Below are 7307 nucleotides of genomic sequence, written 5' to 3'. Positions count from 1 at the left end.
ATGTTCTCCCACTCTGAGTCTGGTTCTGAGGGTTAGGGCTCTATGTGGAAAGAGCCTTCACATGACTTTGTTGTGATTCGGTGCTTTATAAATAAAGATTGATAAAACATCTGCAAGTTCAGATTTTATAGCAGAACCTGAACATCTCATTTATAAACTGCATTTATCATCACGTAGTTCACATTAACTGCAGCTAGAGGGTGTCATTCTGTATTCTTTAAAGATGATCAACTCAAACCTCATTTTAAAAGTAGGTTTGTTAAAATGTACATTTAGTATTTTTGGTTTTCTGATTTGAAATGACATTGCACCATTTGTTTACCAAAAGCACTGAGTCACCACCTCTGTGACTGTACTGCACTATAACACACTAAGAGTAAGAACTGAAAACACAAGAGACATTCACTTTCTAAAGGATTTATTATTTTTGGTTGCAGGGTTATCCATCTTTATATTGCAGTAGAATCAGGTTACAGTAAAGCACACAATTGTGGCAGCAAGTCTTCAAATATGCATTTGGGCTTGACGACGGGACACTTCACATTTCCCTGTGAGAGAGGCAGGAAGAAAAGAGTCAGACAGAAAAAGAGTCCATTATATTCATTTTATCTTGTTCTTGTGTTTTAGTGATCAGTTGGACTGATTGTCTGTTTAAGGTCATTTACATTAATCTTTCCAGGATACTCGCAGGGGAATAATTTAGAAATCAGACTCATTATATATAGTGTTACTTTCTCTGTTCTCAGATACCATATAGTCCATTTTGACCTTCTAACAGTAGCTCACCCTGATGGACTTGTAAAGCATCCTGATAGCTGAGCCAACACATTTTAACACATAATTCTCACCACTATTCTCTGAAGTGCGAACCACAGAGCACCTGGATCCACACAGTGTTCCTTATCGTCTTGAGTTTTGACTCTAGAAACAGGAACCAGAAATGAAAGAATTAGACACACAAATATTATTAAGTTTGAATGAAGCTGAAGTTTCCTGAGTGTTGTTCTGGTATCATGAGGAACCTCTCTGCAGATCAGAGAGAGATGAATACAGATTTATTCACATTTAGATTCTTTAAAAACACGTTGTACTTACACAAAGGAGTGGAACCTGCAGTCCTTCCTTGGCATCTGTTCATGACACTCCTTGATGTCAGTAATAGTTGCTTTGCTGTTTGTTTCACAGCATTTTAGGTCCTTACCTTCTAACAGAGAGAATCAGTGTTTTACTCATCAGCACAACAAGCATGACACACTGAGAGGTAGAGTCGAGGTTTCTGGCACAACTTCACCTACTTCTAAAGCTGCACCGAAAAGGAAACAAGTCTTAAAAAGAGTGAAAGCTTCAGCAACACTTGTAGTTTACAACAATTTCATTATTAGACCAATGCATGCAGCTGCTTCCAGGCAGAAAAAGCATCTCCCAAACTGAAGATGGGTTTCAGTTGCAGTTCAGTTTTAGGCCATGGGGGGGCGATCTACTAGCTGCAGGATTCAGGAGTGAAGCCAGAGCCTCAGCCTTTTATTTTATATCTTTATTGTTCACATTAGCATTTAGCACAAAGTCATAATGACGTTACAGAGCAACAGTGTGAATAATATCACTCCATTACTCTGTATGTAAAACAATGCAGAAACTACAGATGAAGAAGTTTACCTTCTGATTCACAGAAGAGTGGCAAGACAGCCAGGACGAGCAGCCACATCCACACAGTCCTGCACATCTTCAAACGCTCGTGGACTCTGGATCTCAGCTGTAAACTGCTCCTGTATTCACTTACTAACAACTCGCTCAAGTCTTTGTCTTCGCGTTGTTGCCGCATTTTATTGAGCTCAGCTGGTAACTAATCATTGGGACAGCTGGGTATAATTGAAGGGATCCTCCCCCATCTCTTCCTTTGCGCTCTCGCTTCCGGGTCGGAGGTGTTTCCCCTCACAGGTGAAGCCACGCGCTGCTGCTTCACGTCACCAGTGATTTGGTCTCTTGTCATGTTGAACCCTCCTCCAGTGTCCGAGTCAAATCTGAACGATTTTCAACGTTCATACATCATAAAAATGGTGTTTTTCATGGGATTGGCTCGAGCCCTCATAATATCCTCCACACGAGGCATCTACATATAAAATAGATGACTTCCACATTCAGTGCGTTTTGACTGGTTGACTCCAAAGGAAATGAATATGGTCATCCATCAGGTGGAAAACATCCATATACACCCACCCATTCACCCAAACATCCAAAACCACAACACCCTCACCCAGACCCTTTCACCACCCCCGCCCCCCCCCCCACCACCACCCCCCACATGAACTACATATTTCAGACTGAACAAATAAAAGCAATAAAACAACATAAAGTGTGTTAGTAAGGTGTTTGGCCACCAGAACAACTTTCTTTTCTTGATGTTAGAGCAGAGGAGATCCAGTGGGAGCGTGAAGGTTTACCCGGCGGTACGAGGGGCCGCAGTCATTCAGTCCCCTCAGTGTTTGGTGTCCAGTATGGTGTTCAAGGTGGTCCTCAGAGTACTGTCCCTTCACCTCCTGTGTCTGAGATGGGTGAGATGCTAACGCGTATATATAATATATAAATAAAGCTGCCTTGCCTTATTGACGATGGCGACTGACAGCTGATAGTAACCTGATTGGCTGATCACACATTCATTCACAGATCCAACGTTTCCATTTTAACTGCACAGACTCTGAGTTACATAAACAGCACTGAGTCACCACCTCTGTGACTGTACTGCACTATAACACACTAAGAGTAAGAATTAAAATCACAAGAGACACTCACTTTCTAAATGATTTATTATTTTTGGTTGCAGGATTATTTCCCTCCAAAAAAAGCAAAGCTGTGCCTGAAACATGTTCAGTTATCTATATTTATCTATCTTTATATTGCAGTAAAAGCAGGAAGCAGTAAATGATCAGACATGATTCTGGCAGCTGTTTTTATTCCATGTCGACTTTGTTCAGGACTTCAACTCTGCGTTCGGTTTCGGTCATGATGGCAGGACACTCCACATTTCCCTGTGAGAGAGACAGAAAGAAAAGATTCAAACAGACAGAAAAAGAGTCCATTACATTCATTTTATCTTTGTTCTTTTGTTATAGTGATTCAGTTGGTCATTTAAAATTTCCCTAAATCCCTTTCCAGGATACTCACAGGGAAATAACTCAGAAATCAAAGACTCATGAAATATAGTGTTACCTTCTAACAGTAGCTCACCCTGATGGACTTGTAAATCATCCTGATAGCTGAGCCAACACATTTTAACACATAATTCTCACCTCCTCTATACGACGTTGGAGCCACGGAGAGTCTGGAGCCAAACAGAATACCTCATTGTCTTCTGTTATGATCCTAGAAACAGGAACCAGAAATGAAAGAATTAGACATTTGTTATGTTGCTGCTACACACAACACCTCATTAAATATTATTAAGTTTGAATGAAGCTGAAGTTTCCTGAGTGTTGTTCTGGTATCATGAGGAACCTCTCAGCAGATCAGAGAGAGATGAATACAGATTTATTCACATTTAGATTCTTAAAAACACGTTGTACTTACCTAAAGGCGCGGAAGTTGCATTCCTCTGTTGGCTTCTGTTCGTAACACTCCTTGATGTTGGAAATTATTATTCTCGTGCATTTTCTGCAGCATCTTGGGCCGTTACCTTCTTCTAACAGACAGAGAATCAGGGTTTTACTCTTCAGCACAACAAGCATGACACACTGAGAGGTACAGTAGGGTCGAGAGGTTTGGGAGAACGGGGTTGGTTGGTACTGAAAGTTTCAGAGTTTGGGTGAGATGTTAGTTCAGAGGGGATTTCCAGAATAAACCACCTGGCTTTGAGATGGGACCACATTTAGTGAACTTCCTGTGAAAATTGAAATCTCCAGCTCTTCTGAGTTTATGATGAAACAGAGAGTGATAGTTTAACTACAACATGTTGGTATATAAACATATATACATACAATAGTTATAAACTCAGAATCAGTCAGCAGCTGGTTGAAGTCAGAGTTCAGAAAAAGTCACTTTAACCACTTTAATCTGTGTTTTGAGAAACATTATGATTATAATGATTTGTATAAATTATACTCATAAATGTGATGGTGTGAAGCAGTAATGTAGGACTGTGTGATTTATTCCTGTTTGGAGTTTTTGTGCCTTCATTTGTTGCATTTAGCACAAAGTCATAATGACGTTACAGAGCAACAGTGTGAATAATATCACTCCATTACTCTGTATGTAAAACAATGCAGAAACTACAGATGAAGAAGTTTACCTTCTGATTCACAGAAGAGTGGCAAGACAGCCAGGATGAGCAGCCACATCCACACAGTCCTGCACATCTTCAAACGCTCGTGGACTCTGGATCTCAGCTGTAAACTGCTCCTGTGTTCACTTACTAACAACTCGCTTAAGTCTGGTAATAAGTGAAGCAGAGAGGTGTGATCTTAAATACTGCTTCACAAAAAAGTGGAACTGTAGTTGTCAAATAGCACAGACTCACCCAGAGTCTAACCCTAACCACAGATTTCTGCGGTTCGATGCCTTCATCATGAGGAGCCAACTTCCTGATTTGTTGAGAAACTTTAAACATAAAAGAAAGAAAGGATAAAGTTGTTTCCACAATCTTTCTAAATATTACTGTGTCCTCAGACAGGTCAGATGTGAACGTGCTTTATATATAATAGGTACATTTATTATTCCAATGTGTCAACATGGCAGAAACTTTTTATCAGTAGAAGAAAAAGGTTGTTAAAAGAAGAAGTTGGGACTAATTGCCAAATAATTTCTCAACTGTGTCTTAAACCAGCAGTCAGAAAAGGGTTAGGGTTGGGACATTTTGTCCTCCATCACTAAACACTGAAATGTGCTTTCAGTGTTTAGTGATGAGGACTGTATCACAGTGTTTCCACACAGTCATGTAAAGTCTCTGATCAGCTTCTATTGAGCTTCATCAGTGTGAGTTAGTCATATCAGTGATATCTGACACATTTAAAGTCTCTTTAGCATCAGATTCCCTCTTAGTGTTTCCATGGCAACGGCACATGATCCCTTTGTCTCCTGTGAGGCCTGTATGTAATCAGGGAAGCCTCATTTGAGTTTTCTTTGCCCTCTCAAAACAAAGGAAACAGAGAAAAGGGAGTCAGATCTCCTCCCACAAGCCAAAAGATCAAATTCAACCCAAATCCAAACCCAGGTGACCCCCATGAAATCTCATCCCTCATTGGCTGAGAGACTCCTGAAGTCACTGGTCTTTTTTTCCTAGTTTTAGAGTCTATGCGCAGGCGGGGCACAAGCTGTCCTTCAGTAACGCCAGTGAAATAAAGACGATGATACATGTGTGTTCCTCCCTGCTTTCTTTCAAAGCTTCCTGAACTCGCTGGACGAGATGACATACAACTACAACGGATCCATCACGCCGTTCTGTAGAAGAGACCAGCCACTGATTCTAACCCTAACCCAGAATCAGTGAGGCTGTGGCTCAGGAGGTAGAGCGGTCGTCCACCAAATGGAAGATTGGCGGTTTCGATTCCCTCTTTATTTATAAAGCACCAACACCACAGAGTCATGTGAAGGCTCTTTCCACATAGAGCAGGTCTAAACCGAACTCTTCAGGTTTCATTTAAAGAGACCCAACATTCCCACATGAGCAGCACTTGGTGACAGTGGAGAGAAAAAACTCCCTTTAACAGGAAGAACCCTCAGAACCAGACTCAGAGTGGGAGAACATCTTTTAACAGGAAGAACCCTCAGAACCAGACTCAGAGTGGGAGAACATCTTTTAACAGGAAGAACCCTCAGAACCAGACTCAGAGTGGGAGAACATCTTTTAACAGGAAGAACCCTCAGAACCAGACTCAGAGTGGGAGAACATCTGCCTGGACTGGTTGGAGTAGAGAGGAGAGAGAGACGAGGAGGGAGAGGAAGGAGAGGAAGGAGAGGAGAGAGAAGCACATTGAAGGTCCGGGACTGGAATCTGTCATCCGGACGTCTCCAGGCCCAGATTACCTGTGAGACCAGAAAGCACAGACAACTCCGGGGAAGAAGTTTAGCTTATTGAAGCATTAATAGAACATGAATGTTAATGGATATAGATGGATGGATAGAGAGAGAGAGGGAGGAGGAGAGAGGAGCCCAGTGCATCATGGGAGTCCCCCGGCAGTCTAAGCCTATAGCAGCAGAAACTAGGAGCTGGAACCCCTAACCCGAACTATCAGCTTTATCACAAAGGAACGTTTGAAGCCTACTCTTAAACGTAGAGAGGGTTCTGCCCCCCGGAACCAATCTGGTTCCACAGGAGAAGAACCTGAGAACTGAAGGCTCTGCCTCCTGTTCTACTTTTAGATATACTAGGAACCACAAGTAGGCCTGCATGCTGGGAGCGCAGTGTTCTAGTAGGTTCATAAGGTTCTATGAGCTGGGAGCGCAGTGTTCTAGTAGGTTCATAAGGTTCTATGAGCTGGGAGCGCAGTGTTCTAGTAGGTTCATAAGGTTCTATGAGCTGGGAGCGCAGTGTTCTAGTAGGTTCATAAGGTTCTATGAGCTGGGAGCAGTGTTCTAGTAGGTTCATAAGGTTCTATGAGCTGGGAGCAGTGTTCTAGTAGGTTCATAAGGTTCTATGAGCTGGGAGCGCAGTGTTCTAGTAGGTTCATAAGGTTCTATGAGCTGGGAGCACAGTGTTCTAGTAGGTTCATAAGGTTCTATGAGCTGGGAGCACAGTGTTCTAGTAGGTTCATAAGGTTCTATGAGCTGGGAGCACAGTGTTCTAGTAGGTTCATAAGGTTCTATGAGCTGGGAGCGCAGTGTTCTAGTAGGTTCATAAGGTTCTATGAGTTCTTTCAGATATGATGGAGCCTGACCATTTAGAGCTTTGAAAGTGAGGAGAAGGATTTTAATTGTATTGTAGATTTTACAGGAAGTCGATGCAGTGAAGCCAAGATGGGAGTAATATGATCTCTCTTTCTAGTTTCTGTCAGAACACGAGCAGCTGGAGAGTCTTTAGAGACTCGTTAGGGTTCTAGGGTTAGGGTTCTGGACCAGCTGGAGAGTCTTTAGAGACTCGTTAGGGTTCTAGGGTTAGGGTTCTGGACCAGCTGGAGAGTCTTTAGAGACTCGTTAGGGTTCTAGGGTTAGGGTTCTGGACCAGCTGGTGTTTGTAATGCAGATGAAAGAAGGCAGTCCTTGAAATATGTTTTATGTGTGAATTAAAAGATCCTGATCACTGCGAGGTTCCTCACAGTGGAGCTGGAGGCCAGACCACCACGGTGTCAAACAACCGTATCCACTTCTCCTCTTCTTGT

At 42.3% G+C, this 7307-nt stretch overlaps 2 long non-coding RNA genes across 2 annotated transcripts; both read right to left on the bottom strand.

Annotated features, from left to right (window-relative positions):
- Window positions 1-443: 443 nt before the first annotated feature.
- LOC128375626 (uncharacterized) lies at window positions 444-1116 on the bottom strand. The gene is made up of 3 exons (XR_008323094.1): window positions 1096-1116; window positions 849-921; window positions 444-548 (listed from the first exon to the last, which is right to left on the bottom strand). It is a non-coding gene; the product is annotated as an uncharacterized LOC128375626 (long non-coding RNA).
- Window positions 1117-2786: 1670 nt separating this feature from the next.
- On the bottom strand, window positions 2787-3598 carry LOC128375623 (uncharacterized). Its single transcript, XR_008323091.1, has 3 exons — window positions 3565-3598; window positions 3288-3360; window positions 2787-3026 (listed from the first exon to the last, which is right to left on the bottom strand). It is a non-coding gene; the product is annotated as an uncharacterized LOC128375623 (long non-coding RNA).
- Window positions 3599-7307: the final 3709 nt, after the last annotated feature.

This window comes from Scomber japonicus, chromosome 16, assembly GCF_027409825.1.
Source record: "Scomber japonicus isolate fScoJap1 chromosome 16, fScoJap1.pri, whole genome shotgun sequence".
In the NCBI taxonomy this organism is placed as follows: domain Eukaryota; kingdom Metazoa; phylum Chordata; class Actinopteri; order Scombriformes; family Scombridae; genus Scomber; species Scomber japonicus.
This window is presented reverse-complemented; position numbering and strand designations above follow the sequence as displayed.